Raw genomic sequence first — 17,663 nt, 5'->3', positions numbered from 1 at the left:
ATCCATTGCTCTTTGTAACTACATCCTGAGAGGGAAGGATTTCTAAGAAAAATAACACTCCCTATTCTTTTCCAAATCAGAAGCCTACCAGCCACCAGAATTTTTCTCTGACATCGAAGAACTTATAATCATTGCTATTCTTTCACAAAACTTAGTATTTGTGAATACTACTTACAAATAAAGCTGAATTAATATTTTCAGAAAAAAATAGAAAGTTACTGGTACATAAGTTCAATACATTTAGATCTGTCTCATTATTTTAAGTAGCAATATTTAATCTATAGTATGGATATGTCATAACATATTAAAACATTTCTGTATTTCTGGATGTTAATATTGTTCCTTCTACTTCATTATTTCAAACAACCCTGTAATAAACACCACTGTTTATGCCTTCTTTTGCAGAAGTAGAATTGCTAGTTAAAAGATATCATGCATTCAACAATTTTTTGACAGTTTTACTTCTACCAACAATACATTGAAGTATTATTATTAAGAGGAAATGCAATACATTGAAGAGTGCATATAATAAATCGCATGTATGATAACAACTGAATATGTAAATGTATAACACAATTAACTTGAATAACACACTAAACATTCTTGGGGGAGGGATTAACACTGAGCAAAAGGAGGAAGGAAAACTTTCTCCTAGGAAATATGTGTGTGTTGTTTGAATGTTTGACAATGAAGATGAGTTTCTATACTGCTATGTATTTTAAAAATTAAAGAATCACAGGTAATTAATGTAGAGGTACAAAGTAAACAGTGTGAAAGCATCAAATCTTAATTTCATAGCTTTAATATGATGGCATTCTGATTCAGATATGTCTGGATGTATTTTGTGGTCTGAAATGCTTTGTATACACTTGCATGTGAATTATTTTTGCAGGTAAAAGTAATAAAACAATAATACTATCTTGGTTTCCAAAACAAATCATTTCCATCTGTACCACTGATTGAGTGTAGTTCTGACTTCGCCACATGAATAACATTACATATATTTTTAAAAGTCACTATTGGCTGAAGACCTTAAACAATTCATATGTGTTGCTTTTTGATGAGTTTTGGCAATAAAGATCAAGACAGCCAACAGTATTTAAGCTGTATCTAGGAATAGTGCCGACAGAATTTAAACTGAATATGTATTTTAGTTGTTTCTCCTGAAATTCTGAAGTTCAAAGTTTAACTTGGATTTGTTTTCTCAAGTTTATCTGTAGTCAAAGTCCATGAAATGGCTTATGTCTGTCAATAGTTGACCTAACAGATTTGTCCTGTGTTGACACTTTGTTCTTTTCATACTAGGCTATTTACATAATATAGTTGTATTATTTCCTGTGTGCTCTACTTTAATATGGGATTAGGAAATCATGGGAGTTTTAGCAGACATAAATATTAGGACTTTTAGTAAGTAATTTATTAGCCAGTAATTTATTTATTCTTCTTCCTCATTCATTCCTGAATAATAATCAATCACTTATTGAGCGCCAGTCATGTTCAAAGATTTATCAAAAGAGCAGTATAATGACATTAGAAGTATGAGATCAGTGAGTTCCATAAAATATCGGAGTTGCTATGTGAGAACTTTATATAAACAAGGGCAAACTATCTAAGAACTTCTTCTACCAGGATCATTAAGAAGTATCACTTCATGTGTGGAAGCTCCAGTAGAATCAGGACAGACAGCAGCAGGGTTATTTGTGTACGTTCTGTCAAAGCACGTAGAAGGGTTTGGTTAGAGATAGCATCAGTAAGGAAATAAGGCAGGGATCAACTCTTGGAAAGCATCAGAAGCCCTGCTCAGGTCCCTGAACTTTTTCTTTTAGGCAATGAAGACATATTTGAAAGTTTTTATCAGGAGGGGACCTGAGCTGCACATTTTAGATAGAGTACTTCGGCAGCAATGCAGACAAGAAATGATTCGTCCAGTATTGAGACATGAAATATCTCAGGGTGGTGGTGATGGAGAGGTGAAGAGCTGAGGAAGGATATTTTAGGGAAGTAATAGTAATAATATTGGGTCAGTAATAAAATTTGGGTGATGTGGAAAATGCAGTAGTATGGGTTGATTTCCAAGCATCTTCCTTGAGTAAATAGATGCAGAGTCATGCTATCCACCAATAGGAATAGAAGGGGCAGATTGGGAGTGAAGGTAAGGAGCTCAGTGTCTAGCCATGTTTTGATTGAAGTGTGTGTAGGGCTGCCAGGTGGGGATGCCAAGTAGCCAGTAGCATATGTGAACCTGCAGTTTAGAATACAGGTTAGAGGTATTGACTTGTTGATCATCGGCAGTTAGTAAATGGAGTGTTAATATTACTCAAGGCAAAATATTGACAGGAGAAAGAATGAAATTAAAAACAGTGATTGCGCAAAAACATAACATTTAAGAGGAGGAGGGGAAGCCAGTGAAAGAGCTCTCCAAAAAATGTGAGGTGTTGTTATTTGAAGTTAACTGGGGACCTTGGTGAGGTTAGTTTCAGTAATGTAGTGGAAGTGGAACCGCCCACTCAGTGGCGTAGTAGAATTGAAAATAAATGGGAGAGTTCAAATGAATGAGTTTATATTCTCTTTTGAGGAACTTAGCTGTGAAAGAGACATTATAGAGTCCAAAGCATAGAGGGATGTATTAATTTTCAAAGTAAGAGATACATGAGTATAATTTATGATTTCTGCAAAAGGATGAGGTAGAGCAAAAGGGTGAGAATATAGAAGATATGAGCATTATTCTTGAAACACCTCAACATGATCCCACAGAAATGGAGAGATGGCTATTATCTTTATGGTTGCTGAAGCAGAAATGTACAGGACATCTTGTTTACCCTTACCTATAGAACAAGTATTTTTAAATCTACAAAGGCAACAGGGCCAAACAGTAGCCTTCCCTCTCATTCTCCTCTGTTCCACCATGGACAAATATGTTTCTTCTTAGACATACCCTTTCAACAAAAGGCATTAAGATCTACTTCCTTGCTCAAGCCCCAAACCTGAGTAATCCTCAATCTCTCCCATAAGATTATTGTCCAAACACACTTGTTTCTATTTTCACTACTGCATTCTAGTCTAAAGTATCGGTTTGTTATGCCTGGATTGCAACAGCTGCCTTCCAAATACTCTTCCTGCTTATCTGGAGTCACTTCACTCCCCATTCCTCATCTATTCTCCAATTAGCAGACAAAGTGAATGTCATGATACCTTCAGTGAAGTCAAGTCAGGCTCTGGCTTAAAGTCTCTGATAACTCATAGTGGGTATGTGGTAAATAACTACTGTCATCATTATCAGACTTGCTCTTTTCCTTTCTCTTTTAGTTGCCCCTTTTCCTTCCTTTATTCTCGAATAGCAAAGCCATTATTAAAAGAAATTGATCATCTTACTTGAAACATACAGTAACTGATAGATTTATGGCAAATATAGCCAACATCAATGTGGCTTATTTCTGTCATAAACATTTGACTCCTAGTTAATGCCTTGTGTGAAAGAAATGGGAGTAAAACATTGTTTCTATCACTGGTATTTTATTTGGCCTTCCAATTCCCAGTAATAAGACAATACTTTAAAAAAACAATCTTTGAGTCCTGGCTGGTGTAGCTCAGTGGATTGAGTGTGGGCTGTGAACCAAAGGGTTGCCAGTTCGATTCCCAGTCGGGGCACATGCCTGGGTTGCAGGCCAAGTCCTCAGTACAGGGCGCACGAGAGGTAACCACACATTGATATTTCTCTCCCTCTCTTTCTCCTTCTTTTCCTCTCTCTAAAAATGAATAAATCAAATCTTTAAAAAACAAAAAAAATCTTTGACATTTATTAAGCAGATGACAGACAATATTCATGTATATGCCATGTGTTTCAAGGATATAAATCAGAGTGATATTTTTAAGTAAAAATAGAATAAAAAGACAAAATCTTGATATTTGATCTTTTGAAAAAGTCAAATCTCACAACCAAAATTTATATAATAGCAGTGATTAGGGCCAGGAGCATAACATTGGCCAAAGATCTGAGGGTTTATTTTTTAATAATGCATTTACTTTAATGCTAAAAGTGAAGGCACTACAGAAAAATCTGTAGAGATCTCATCTACTGGAAAAAATTTACTCCAAAGAAGTAAAGCCAATGAAATTGGCCAAAGATAGTGGTTACTAATTTTGATGGTGCAATTGCCTGTGACATCTAAATATCACGATTCTGAAAAGATAATATCCTTATATGATGGAGTTGCTTATTAAATTGGAAGACACAGATTTCAAATTCCAACATTTCCAGTGAATATGCAGATACATGATATATAATATACTATTATAATATTATATATGTTAGAATTTTACTTTTATCATATCTGCCATAAACACTCCTTATGTCCTAAGTGGGTGAGAATAAAAGAAACTCGTCTTTGCTTAGCTTCGACATTGTAAAAGCCGTGAAACCAGTACTTTAGGAGCATTACCCAGCTTCAGTTCTGGTGGTGATTTAATAATCAAGTATGTGACCGTGGGCCTGGCTCTGGACTTGTCACTTCTTCCTTAAAACGAAGGAAAAATTTTCCTCTTCCCCTCTCTGATAGTTCCATTCTACAAGTTGGTTGTTTTTTTTGGGGGGATGAGATAATTTGCTATTTCAGCATATTGAATGTTATATTAAGGGGGTTTATGGGGAATCTGAAGACTTATTTGCTAAGACAGAAGCAGTCTTAGTAACTTAAGGGGGTAGACTTTGCACTGTCTCTCTCAAGGGAACTAACCAATAATCACTTTATAATTATTTAATATTTTGCATATCTCTCTACTGTCTTAATAATAGACCAACTGTAATTAGTAGGCAGAGCTTGGACTCATGTTTAGTGCATTATTTTGAGCTATTTGTGTTCCATGTTTTAATGGCTGTTTTATAATGCAGAAGAAATCCTAATTACCTCATGTGAAAGGCATTCTAAAATAATATGTCCAAAGTTATTAAGGTAATGCAACTAAATGGGAAAGTAGTTACTTTTATTGGTTGGGGGCATGAAAAGGAAGGAGTGGGACAGTTGCTTTAGAAATCTAGAAATTCAATATTTTACATGTAATTATATCATTCTATTTTGCAAATATCTACTATAAGCAGAACACTGAGCTCAGTGCCAAATATAAAACAGTAGTTAAGAAATTATGTGCAGAATGGATCTCAAGGTCCTTATTTTGCTTTTCCATGTGACATCTATTTGCTCATTTGTATTTGTGGAACTTTTCATCTGTATAGCATGTTATTAAGCTTCCCACTAAGTCTGAAAGTTAACACATTCATGTCAGTAAGTAAATAAAAAAATGTCTTTTAAAGCATTCAATGGAAAAATGTGTTCCTTTTGATCTTTGAAAGATTTATCTATGCACAAAATGTCTATCTACATATCAAAGATACTCAGACATTTAGCTAAGTGTTTTGCAGGCCAACTGTATTTTTAAGGTTAAAGAAAGAATATTCATTGGAAACCAGACTTGGTTCATGGTAGAATTGGATAACAAAATCTTGGTGTCTTGGTTATATTTGCATATTTTGTTACTTACATGGGTGAAAATATACTATATTCAATAATTTAATGAACCAAGATCACCAGAATAAAGCTGCGTGAAAGCAGGTACTTTATCTGTCTTGTTCATTATCCTGTTCATTACCCAGTGCCCAGTTCCGTGCCTGGTGTATATCAGAGCCTTAACACATGTGTTTTAAAATAATACCATGGAAACAGATAAGCTAAAGTCTTGAGACTTAGCATCTGGTCATAGTGCTCTCTCTAAGCTAAGATCTAGGCCAAGCCATTTCTCCTTCACTGGGCCTCATTTCCCTCATCTTTTAAAAATAAGGAATCTTTAGATTGATGAGGACTCTTCTGATTTTATAAAAGTACTTGGCTATTAGAGTATTACATCTGAATAACTATGTAATCACTATCTTTAAGTACATTTTCAGAGGTGATATAACTACTAATATTATAAATTAGTTCACCTAGTGTTTGTACTTAAGTTTTCAGGATACATATTTCCTATTATCACAGTGAATAGTTATAATACATACAATTTCCCCCATAGAAAGTGTTCATTAAACAATAAGAACAGAGTGGTGTAGTCTCCTGACTCCTGACTTTTTTTAAGGGAAATATGGAATCAGAGTTCAGAATGAATTTTTTTTTTAATCTGCAGTGTGGTTGCTGCGGGTCAGGATTGAGTTTGAGGACAGGAAGGCTGGAGCTCCTGGCACTAAAGGTGGTGTGTGAAGAGATAAAAGGATGTGCTTACTTCCTGAGCTGAGACACTATTCATGTTAAATGAAAATCACAACTTTGAATGCATCCTTGTGGAAATCTGGAACAGTTATTAGTTAAAGATAATATGAAATTAATATATTATAAAATCATGTGTAAAGTATGTTTCCTCAATCCTTCTTAATCAATCTAATTTTTCAGGTCTTCAAGAATTTTACTGGGATAATTATCCAAATGAAGTTCCAAGAATTCTATCCAAATGGTAAGTGGAACGTCTTGTTATATCACCAAATCTGTTCATCAGAAATTAATACAAGTTTCTGAATATTGAAATGAGAAACATGAATTACCATTACCCACTCACATTTTAACTGTTCTTTTAATAAAAAGCAAAACCACTAGAATTTCCTTTTATTTTTAAATTATCATGCTAGAATGTAAATATATGTCATGTAAATTTGTGGACTATTTATCAATCTCCTCTAAAATCCAAAATATATTAAAATGTTGGGAATTTAATTTCTCTGCTACTAGCAAACATATTTTGTAAACCATATTTAGGTAGGACTGTATACAGAAGTATACATTTGAAATTATCTTTTCAGATAATTTTGTTATTTATTTTCTTAAAGTAAAATTAAAAAAAATATTATTTATGAACTTCAATAGAGACACAATTATCAACACATTGAAATGATATTGAACTCTGTATCTAATATATTTTGACACCTTGATAAACCGGTCAAAACATACTTTTGGAATGATCTTCATTGAGTTTATTTCTTTATTTTAAAAGCTATTTTATTTATTTATTTATTTTTAGAGAGAGGGGAAGGGAGGGAGGGAGAGAGGGAGAGAAACAACAATCGGTTGCTTCTTACATGCCCCCAACCAGGAACCTGGGGTACAATCGAGGCGCGTGCCCTAGCCAGGAATTGAACAGGCAACATTTCGGTTTATGGGATGATGCCCATCCCAGTGAGCCACAACCGTCAGGGCTATTTTTTCCCATTTTGAGATGGGAGATATGAAGTCATTATTCATTTTATAGAACCGCTTGGAAGTAACTGAGAACTGTGCCCTTGAAACTTGCTGCTTAAGTTTGTGACTACCAAGGTGTCAGCCAGATAGGCTCTCAGTCTTTCAACAGCGTTGGTCTGAGGGAGATGTCTAAGACACACACAATTCTTCATCTGGCCTCCTGACCCAAGCCAAGTGCTTTGAGATCGCTTTTGTTATTTTTTCTCATTTCACATGATAATATGTTCCTAATGGACAGATAAAATGAGTTTAAATACAAATAAAACAAAATAACCATATTTTTCCCTAAACATAACCAGTTAACCCTTCATATAAACTGTCAAGTGTTTTCAATAAATGAAAACACAGTCTGCAGTAGGAATTCAGAAAGCGACCGTGATGATAATGTAAGATTTGCATTCACCCTATTTGCGCACAAATGACCGCAGCCTGAGTTCAGTCCCTGCGCAATCACTTCTCTGAGCAGTTGACTTGCTAATATTATATTCTCCTCGAACAGCTGGAAGCTTATTATTTTATCCCATACCCTATGTACTTTTTTATTTACTTGGTAATTTGGAGGAATGCTCCAAAGTTAGGATGCTACAATATGTTTTTATTGCTTACCATCTATTCAGTATTATTAAGGAGGTTATATTGAAACTTTTATAATATTTTCTACAGTGACCTATATTATTATGTATAATATATATTGTTTATATGTAAATAATATATATTATATTATATTTTTGTTCTGTCACAAAATCATATACTATAATAGTACAATCATATATTATATATAACTATATTAATGAGATTTCTAATTTTGAAAAAACTCACTAGTAAAATAATAAGGTCATAGAATTTATTTTGGAGGTGGTATTTACAATAAAAAATGTTCATCCAGTTTTTTAAAATTTTGTTGGAATTTTACTTATTGACTTAATATTTAACTTGACATTTACTAAAATATTGCCTATTTTATTAGCCTTTTATATTATTAGCATATGCTAATACATTATAGTCCAATGGTTTGCAAAATTATTGCTGAATAAGTTTGATAGGCTAAAATTCTAAATGTATGTGTTTTTATTTATTTTGTATTTCAACAGTTTGCAAATTTTATTGGTTCTTTCAGAAAGCCAAAAAAATTGCTGGAATTATTTTTGTCTTTTTAAAATTAATTTATTAATTCTGCTAAATATTTTGTCTATTTCTCATTCCATATATAAAACATCTTAGATTTATTTCTATGAAAGTGTCTAAATGTATGTCTTGGGTTGTTTATGATAAGGTTTGAGTATAACCAACTTTTGAAATGTTTGGTAAAGTATGAAAACTATATGTAATCCATGTCATATACTAAGTAGAATATAGTTCTATCAATTTAACATAAGTAATTATATTATTCAGGTTTCATGTTTGTATATTCTGTCTATTGGACAGAGATGAGGCTAGTTCATGCAAATTCTTAAAAAGTTCAAGTGATCCATTTGGATTTATACTCCAGGGAGGGAGCCACCAAATATAAGCTGGTGAATTATCTGAGTAACAGTGCTGAGGAAAGTGAGCCTCCTGAGAATGGGGAAGATCATCTACAGTGAGTGTTTGTTACACTAGGGCCGGAGAGAAGAACTAAGAATCTACTTAGATCCAGCATTCACGCTTTTTAAGAATCTAACCTTTAGAAATGCCCTCTTGTCCTAAAGAGGTGTTTAGTGTTCTAATTCTTTCCCAAGGCTATTCCTACTGTCTTCCCCTTTTCCTTCCTCTAGGACATTTACTCCATCTGTTTTTCTTCTCAGTACATTTTTATGTGGTCTCTTGTGAGTGTTATTTTTTATTTGTTTATTTTTGTCACTTGTGAATTGTAAATCTTAGAACTACAACACAACAGGTGAAAATTGAGCTTTAATAAGCCCTTGGGTTCATTACAAAACTAAGTAGAAAAGAAGAAATCTGTGTTTGGTTTCCTCATATGCCTTTTTAGGAAAAATTCAGGTTCCAGATACATGATTTGTTTTAAGATAGAATGACATTTACTCAGTATGTCAATACCAAGTGGTGGGCTGAAACCCCAAGGCCTAATTTACTGTAGTTTACAGATGGAGGCTATTACGTTATTTTGCTTTTTTAAAAATCATCACATCCTGAGTGTCGAATTTCAACTTTTTAAATGAGGCAGAAGAAATCGAGGTTGTTGAGGCCAAGTCAAACCTAAATTAGGATAACATAAAAGTAGAAATCAAAAACAATGAAAGTTGAACAATTCACAGCAGCCCCTCAAGAGTGTTTGAGTTACTGATAATTAAAACAGTTCTATGTCTGAAGAAATAAGGCTGATGTAGTTTGGGTGAGTTGGTTGTCCTCCTGGACCCTTTTTGAGTAATCTACAAAATAGAGATGTCTATAATTATAACTTCTAAAAGAACGTATATCTTCAGGGCCCTTTTCCTGTTTGGGTAGCGTTTCCCCTGAGGGGACATCTCTATTTTGAAAGGATAAAACATACTGTACAAATTATGCCCTCCAGTGATGCAATATATTATCGACAGTGACCAAGGAGAGTATGTTTAACCACGTATATTGTCATTGCACCATTCTGAAACAGAGGTCCACTCTTCCCAGTACTTGTGTGACCCACTATGACATTTAGTTTCTCCAGTTTGCATTAGTATATCTTTGATTTGATAACCTGAAGATACCCAGAACTTTAATGAACTCAGTCTTTATCTCTAACCTGCACCTCCTACCATTTCCTGTCCTGGTTGATGGTTGATAGTAATCTGTGCTGGAAATCTAATAAGCTCTGAACATATCATCTTTATTCAATTCATATTTTAGCTATAGTCTACTCTGTCCTATCCTTAACCAATCTTCAGGAAAACCCTATTGATCACATATTTACATTTAATCTCAAACTTCTCTTTACCTCTGTACTTATCACCTCAGTTTTAGAATGACAGAATTGGCTCCTTGATATTTTATAAGCTCCTAATCATTTCTATATTCTCTCCTCTCTTGTCCATCAAGCACATTGCCACCAGAGTACTTCCTAAAATATGTATATGATCAACCCTTCCAAAATTTTGATGACTTCATTGCTTAGAGGAAAAAGCCCAAACTCCTCAGAGTGTCATTTGATTTTCTTCACACCTTAGTACTATGTTTATCTCTTCTCCATTCATTTGCCATTCTTGTCCCCACACTTTCCTGAATATAATCACATTTGATTACTGTGTGTTATGGTGGTTTGGGTTTTTTTTTTTTTTTTTTTTGTATTTAGACCATTTTCTGACACATGGTGGGTATTTAACCGATGTTGCTGATTATTATTTTTAGAAGACTTCAGTTTAAAATAAGCAGATGTTTATGATATCCTGGGTAGGTCAAACTAAGGAGATACTGTTTAGTTTGGTAATTTATAGGAGCCTTTGACATTTTGTATTAGGGGAATACCATAGAAATAGGATTCATATATGTGACTTAGAACTGATCTACTCTAAACTATGTTTTCTGAATGTTAGGTTGAGGCTTAAAGTATGAGAGGCTTATTCATAGTAATAGTTACAGCTGCTTAACAGGCTGAGATTGACTGCTTCTAAATCCGTGGGGGTTGAAGTAAACAATGGTTTGTGTCCTGAGTAGGGTTTTAAGAAACATGAGGAACTATAACTATTACATAATAAAAGTAGATTGTTCTGATTTAATTAAGAAATGATTGTGTGTGTATATATACTATCAAATAATTTGCCTCCAAGACTATATTGTTATGATTTTTCTGACATTCATAAATATATATCTATGATTATGTAATTTTCATTCTTTTTTAGAGCATGTAATTAGACATTTGATTTTTAAATTAAAGAGTAGGTCTGAGCTTGTAAGAAGTAAGAGTCATGTGGATGCCTGAAAGATTTAAGAGAGATTGATAACAGATTGAATGGATTGAGCAGTTACTTCCCAAAACTTAGCTCAAATAAATGTTGTTTCTCCTTGTCTTCATCATAGGAACAGCAGCCAAGCTAGATTTTCCCTATCATATTTTTATTTAGGCAAAAGTTTTGAACCAAATGTTAAGTCCTTGTAATTATACATATTAAATGTTAACAGCTTGGTCTTAGTCACTTCTTTCCAAGTGTCAAGGTATGTTAGCCCTTAATAGTGTCACACACACAGAGCATTCCACACACATCGCCAGTAACAGTCAGCAGTTGACAGTGTTTGATCATTTAAATAATTAAGGAAGCGAGACTGAATGTACTGTGATTGCAGTGATTTATCATCCATTGATGAAGAAAACACTATTTTCAATGGATTTAGATACTGTCAAGACATTGTTTTCCTGTATCTTGAGAAATAAAGAAAATCTTCAACTTTCTAGTCCTATTCAAGGGAGAAAAAGAATCTTGTTTTGTATAGTTGTTTATATTTTGAGCATTTCTCTTGATTTTATAGTTTTGTGAAAGTTATAAATCTAGGAATTCATAAGTTGTTTTATATTTACATTTAGAAAAAATAACAGGTCCACAATGAAAGTATGCAATTTTTTTTTTTCGACAAAAGAGCCCCTACTCTTTAAGGTTGAGAAACCACACATGAGCGCTAATAGCTGAAAATGGCCCTAGTTTTCCAAATGATGAAATTTCAACTGTAAAAGCTGACCTTCTGTGTACAGAATCATAGAATTATAGTTTTATATATTGGACAGTTTTTTAGAGCTTCTAGCCTAATATAATATAAATAGAGTACCAGAAAGGTTGAGTGAATTATGAATTTCATGGAACTAGTAAGTGATAGATGGACCACAATTGTAGTGAAAAATATGTATAGATAAGCAAGACAAAGTCTTTTGTAATAACTTCCAATTAATTATAACAAGGAAACTGCCTCAAATTAAACTATATACATAGTTAACTATCTAAATATTAAAAGTAAAATAACATTTTGCTTGATGTAGGCATTAGTGAATTTATAAATGTATAGAATTCTGAAATAGCCTCTAGTAAGTACTTTTTTGTAGATAGGTAATTATAATTAACAGCAAAAATTAACATTGATGTATTTTCATTGTAATGTGTTTTGAGTATTAAATACTGCTGTGGAATACCGTTATTTTTATGATTCAAAGGGGATTAATCTATTTTATATTGATTTTTTAAGAAATATTTTAAAGTTCTATTTTAGATATCAAATATGATTTTCTCACATAGCAATGTTATAAAGTGCAAATGATTAAAAAAATAGAAATACATCATCAGATTACACTTAATTCTTCTTCTTTCTTTCTCAAAACATAATGCTTGTTCTTATATGTAGGCCTAGTTTAGTCTTCCTTGTATTTAGTTACAATTATCTAATAGCTAGTCTTCCACAAGGATGCTATACTACAAGAGAGGTATCATTCCTATTTATCTCTTTCTCTCTAGCTCTATTTCTCAACTTTGGCTGCCCATTTGAAACACCTTAGAAAATCTTTTAAATACTCAGGAGTAGACAATTAAACTTGATTGTGGTGACATTATGCATCCACTTATGTCAAAACCAATTAAATGATACCTTAATCCTGTGTGGTTTAAAAAGAAACAGACATACGACCCACTAATCTACCTACTTGGTGGGAGAGGGGGAAGAGTCAGGTCCCACTTGCAGAGGTTCTGATTTAATTGGTTTTCATTGGGACTCAGGTCCTTGTACTCATTAAATCTCCCAGCATTGAGAAACTGTGTTCTAGCATTCATCCAAGTACTTTGTACATAGTTAAGTTCTCAAAAAAACAAAAATAAAAACAAAAACAATGTTATCATTGTTTGATTAAATATATTTCTTTTTTCTATTCATTTATTCATTCATTCATTCATGAGTAATAGAGCCTCCACACATTGTAAAGCCTAGAGGTGCAGAAATTACACCAGAGAAACTCTAATAAAGGAAGTGCTCTCCAGACAGTCTTATGCAAAGTGTAGATGTGCCCCATCTTTTAGGCGTACATCTTGAGTAAAGCACATCATAAAACCACATCTATGTAAAAGCTACAGCACATTTTGAACAAGTACTGACAACAATTGACAAAGACTGATCCATTTAAAGTGTGGAATTTAAGGCACAATTTTTTTGTATTTTATTAATAAAAGGATCTATTTTCCTGGAAATTTTAATTTTCTGTGATATGTCACAGTGTACAAAACACTTTCACATATATGATATGTTGTCATTGACTAAAATCTCTGTCTTTTGAACATGGTCTTTAATGCAGGCATCCACATATATACCTTTTTTTGTTAAATTCATTCATTCAAACATCAGTTTATACAATTGTATACAATTTTATTATTGTTTTGCCCCAAGACAAGTTGTGTTTTTCTTTCCTTAATTTTAAATTTTTTAGTTTTTAGTTATAGTTTCTATTCAATATTTTTCTATGCTAGTTTCAGAGGTAAGACAAAGTGGTTAGAATATTGTGTACTTTACAAAATGGTCCCCCTGATGATTTAACAGTTAAATCTTGGTAGTGTTACCATTTTAGACTGTGTAACATATTTATGTAATTAATTTACCACTTAATTAAATTTTCCCAGTATTAAAATTAGAGGATGACAGAAAAACCTAGAGTGCTGACATTGGTGGTTAGAATTGTAGGTCTTAAAAATGGAGTATATTTGAGATGAAGAGGCCATCAATTGGTATCGTAAAAACCAAGTATAGGCGAGGGGATTTTATATATATTTTTAGTTCTTTGGACATAAGCTTCATAATTTTGACCTTTTAGGATTTATATATTTTGTGAGTCATAATAGCGTAGGTTCTGCTGCATTAAGAAGCCATCCTGAATTCCACTGGTTTATCTCAAGAAAGGTACACTTTTCACTGGCACTGCAGAACAAGGAGGCCTCTGCATGTTGTTCAGGGTCCAAGCTTATGAAGGATCATCTTGACCGACGTAACAGAGAAAGAGACATTAGTGGATGGTTAACTTTTAAAGCATTACATCTGTTCACATTTTATTTCTCAACACAAGTCACATGGGCACATCTAACTCAAAAAAGAATGAGAAGCTACATTCCAACTATATGCTTGGGAAGGAGGAGAATTGGATGGAGCATTCATAAACAAGTTTGAGTGAGCACCTCAGTCATCTTCTCCTGGCTAAGATAATTTTAGGAATAATTTATTTATAATACTGGATGACAGTATTTCTTGTCCTTCTCAACATAAGCCCATATTGTAAGGAACGTGGAATATTTTTGTTGCTCCTTCTTAGATATAAAAGCTGAGAACAGAGTGCCAGGATGGGTCACTATATACCCAAAACTAGTGAGAAGTGGAATTGAGTTTATTATATATATAAAGCATAATTGTTTCTCCATGTATTTCACTGATATGAATCCCATTCTGTATTAGGCTACTTTACTCTCTATAGTCTTTTTGCATAATGGCTACCTTATTTTATAGTAAAATAAAGAGCCAATTACGATAAACACACATTCTTAGCTTTAAAAGTGTAAACTTATAATTATTACTATCCATTTATCTCCAATATTTTTCTTTAGAAAAAATTTTAGCAATAAATATTATTCTGACCTTTAGGCATTTTTAGATTTTTACTAGAAAATTGTATTCTATTAAGTAGGAAAACAAAGCAAACCATTGCTACCAATGCGCCACTGTTATGTCACTGGAAATAATATTGTTTGTTAGCAAGATTTAATTTTCATTGAAATCCCAATGTTTCAACCAACAATATAAAGAAGCAAGAAAAACCTGCTTATGGACAGTTTCTGAAGGGACATAGGGAAATTTTGCTTTCAATATGCAGACCTTAGCTGATGGGAAGATTTATTTTATGTAATTTTACAGCACTGGAACATTGGTATTTATTTACTTATTTATTATTTAATTTTAATAAGAATAAGCCAGAAAACATAATAAATCAAATATGACTTTTAATTTTATGTTTTTGTATAAGGCTATGAAAATGGACTTTAAAAATTCAGATATTACATATATAAAAGCCTTAGGAAACAAATATTGTTGAAATTAAAAATGTATCAGGTTTTTCAAGTTCATTTTCTATATCTTTGCAAAAAAAAAACCATTTTAAATGAAGGATGTCAGGTTTTCTTTAAGAACACCAATATAATTTCCATGAAAACAGTGTTGTTCAAAAGTACAAATATGGCTGCCAAGCTTTTTCTTTGATGTTTGATGTTTTTGGAACATATAGCGTCTATTTTATTTTCTTCATTAAAGAATACCTTTAATAAAGTGCTTTATTGTGATAATTTAATGTTTGAGATTCAATGGCAAATCATTGTTCATCAATGTGAGATAATAACAAGACATGATATTCATCACTGACACACAAAAGCAGCCTATTGAGGCATGATTTTGCTGCTAACACAGTAGAAGCATTAAGAGTCCCACCTCCTTTAGAAATTTAACATTCACGATTTCTGCAATACAAAGTCCCAATGATTTTGTCCTTAGAAATCTGCCTGCATTTTTACACAACACTGGAACTAAACCATGATGAATGGCTTAGCTCCATTTCCTGTTCCTTCTCAGTGTGCCAATGATTCTCATACCTATATCCTTTTCTTGGACTTATCTCTGAAGTCTGTGGGAGATAACTTCCTCCCATTGCTTGCCAGCAGGAGGGCCCTTGTTTCCTTGTTTTGGAGTTGCAGGGTATTTGTTCTACCCTGTTTACTGCCAATAGGAGGGTCTCCTTCTTTGCAGCTGCCTTTTCATCAGCACCGAGGGAGATTCAAAATCAGAAATGATCTTAATTAAATGTTTTCTGTACAGAAACACCCATTCTACCCTTGGTCTTTCCAACACCCTTGGAGTGTCCCTCACCACCTTCTGCCTTGGTAAGACTGCTGACAATGGGCCTTAACACAAAAGTAAAGGTTACATATTTATCAGGGCAAAAAGATGTTTAGTGAACCTACATTTATTTGCATTCATTATTGTGAACATGATTAATCATATGAGGTGCTATCAAAACACTTGCTGAAAAATCTTTCAATATACTATTTTCAAATAAAATTTTATATCCCAAGAAAATTACGAGAATGCATTTAAACATCCAAAATAAATATTTACAGCATTTTTATTATAGGGTTCAGGTTTCTAAGGATATCTTATGCTATAATAAGTTATTGTAATACACATCTTTTAGAGGGACGTATAGGTCTATTAGCTTTATAATGTTAACATTTACAGATATGATCCATTTTATAATTCTTAATGGTATATGAATTGTGTGAAGAATAAATGAAAATATAACCAGATTTTGGTTGGCTTAACTAATAGTAAATTGTTGTCTTAAAGATTAAGATTTTGTATCTTTAATTTCTTTTTTCAAAAAAATACATGCAAAGTTATGCAATTCAAATGTAAACCATACAATAATGTAAACCATACAAAAATGCCTTTTTCTGGAATTCGAATAGAGGGCACATTTATATGTGGTTAGTTATGTAAAATTATGTTTCTCTTTTGTAAAGAATATATATATAATTAGGCAGATTGCACCTAATTAGTTGATTTTTAACAATTTCAGTTGAATAGTTTTTTTTTTAATTGTTTAAGGTATTTGAAATACATTTAGGTAGTTAAAAATTAGAATTTAGTGAATAAATTAATTAAAAATACATTTTCAAGAAACTGTTCAGATAGAGTTTTGAAATGGAAGAAGTTTTATGATTATTGTTTCAGACAGAATTTTATTATCATGATAAAGTATAAATAGCTACCATGATAAAAGATGAATGTTATATTAAGATGAAAAGTAACTTCTACTTAGACATAAACCATAATTTTTATTTATAAATGTTTCTTATAATTTTCATATTTTTACTTCCATGGATTGTTATTTATTAAAAATCAAAATTAAGAAGTAAAACACTATTTTGAAGTAGAATTACATCAAATCTTTGTATTTAATAATAAAATCACGTATTAAAGAATTGTGAATTTATTTGCATGATTCTCTCTTACAGATTTTCAGCATTTTAAAAGTACTTGTTCCTTTTTATAAAATAAAGATCATTATGAACTTTTATACCTGAAAAGAACAATTTTGAAAAATTCAGGTTATTTTAGTGATGGTCTAGTATTTTAAGTGAGGATTTAATGTTTATGTAGTAATTATGATGAAAACTGCATACAGATATATGCCCCTGTGGTTTGGGACTTGTTTTTTGTTCAAAAGGCATTGTTCTCTATGAATTAGACATGCTTATTTTATATTCTAATTCAATGTCTGGAAAGCCTACCTTTGTCTAATTCACTGCTCTCTGACGTTTTCTCAAGGGGCATTAAAATACAAAGTCACCCTTTTAAAAAAGACATTTTTTAAAGAATAAAATACTTTCTGAAGTGTTAGTGAGGTACTGGTATTTTAAT

General features: G+C 32.5%; 1 long non-coding RNA gene across 1 annotated transcript in view; it reads left to right on the top strand.

The window, feature by feature from the left end:
- Positions 1-17,663, top strand: part of LOC139440683 (uncharacterized) — a 332,850-nt gene that overhangs the window by 18,390 nt on the left and 296,797 nt on the right. Inside the window, exon 2 of the long non-coding RNA XR_011650848.1 lies at positions 6,432-6,492. This is a non-coding gene — a long non-coding RNA (uncharacterized lncRNA). The remainder of the gene's footprint in view (positions 1-6,431; positions 6,493-17,663) is intronic.

The sequence above is a fragment of the Desmodus rotundus genome, chromosome 2 (genome assembly GCF_022682495.2).
Source record: "Desmodus rotundus isolate HL8 chromosome 2, HLdesRot8A.1, whole genome shotgun sequence".
Taxonomy (NCBI): Eukaryota; Metazoa; Chordata; class Mammalia; order Chiroptera; family Phyllostomidae; genus Desmodus; species Desmodus rotundus.
Note: the sequence above shows the minus strand (reverse complement) of the source record. Positions and strands in the feature narration are given on the sequence as shown.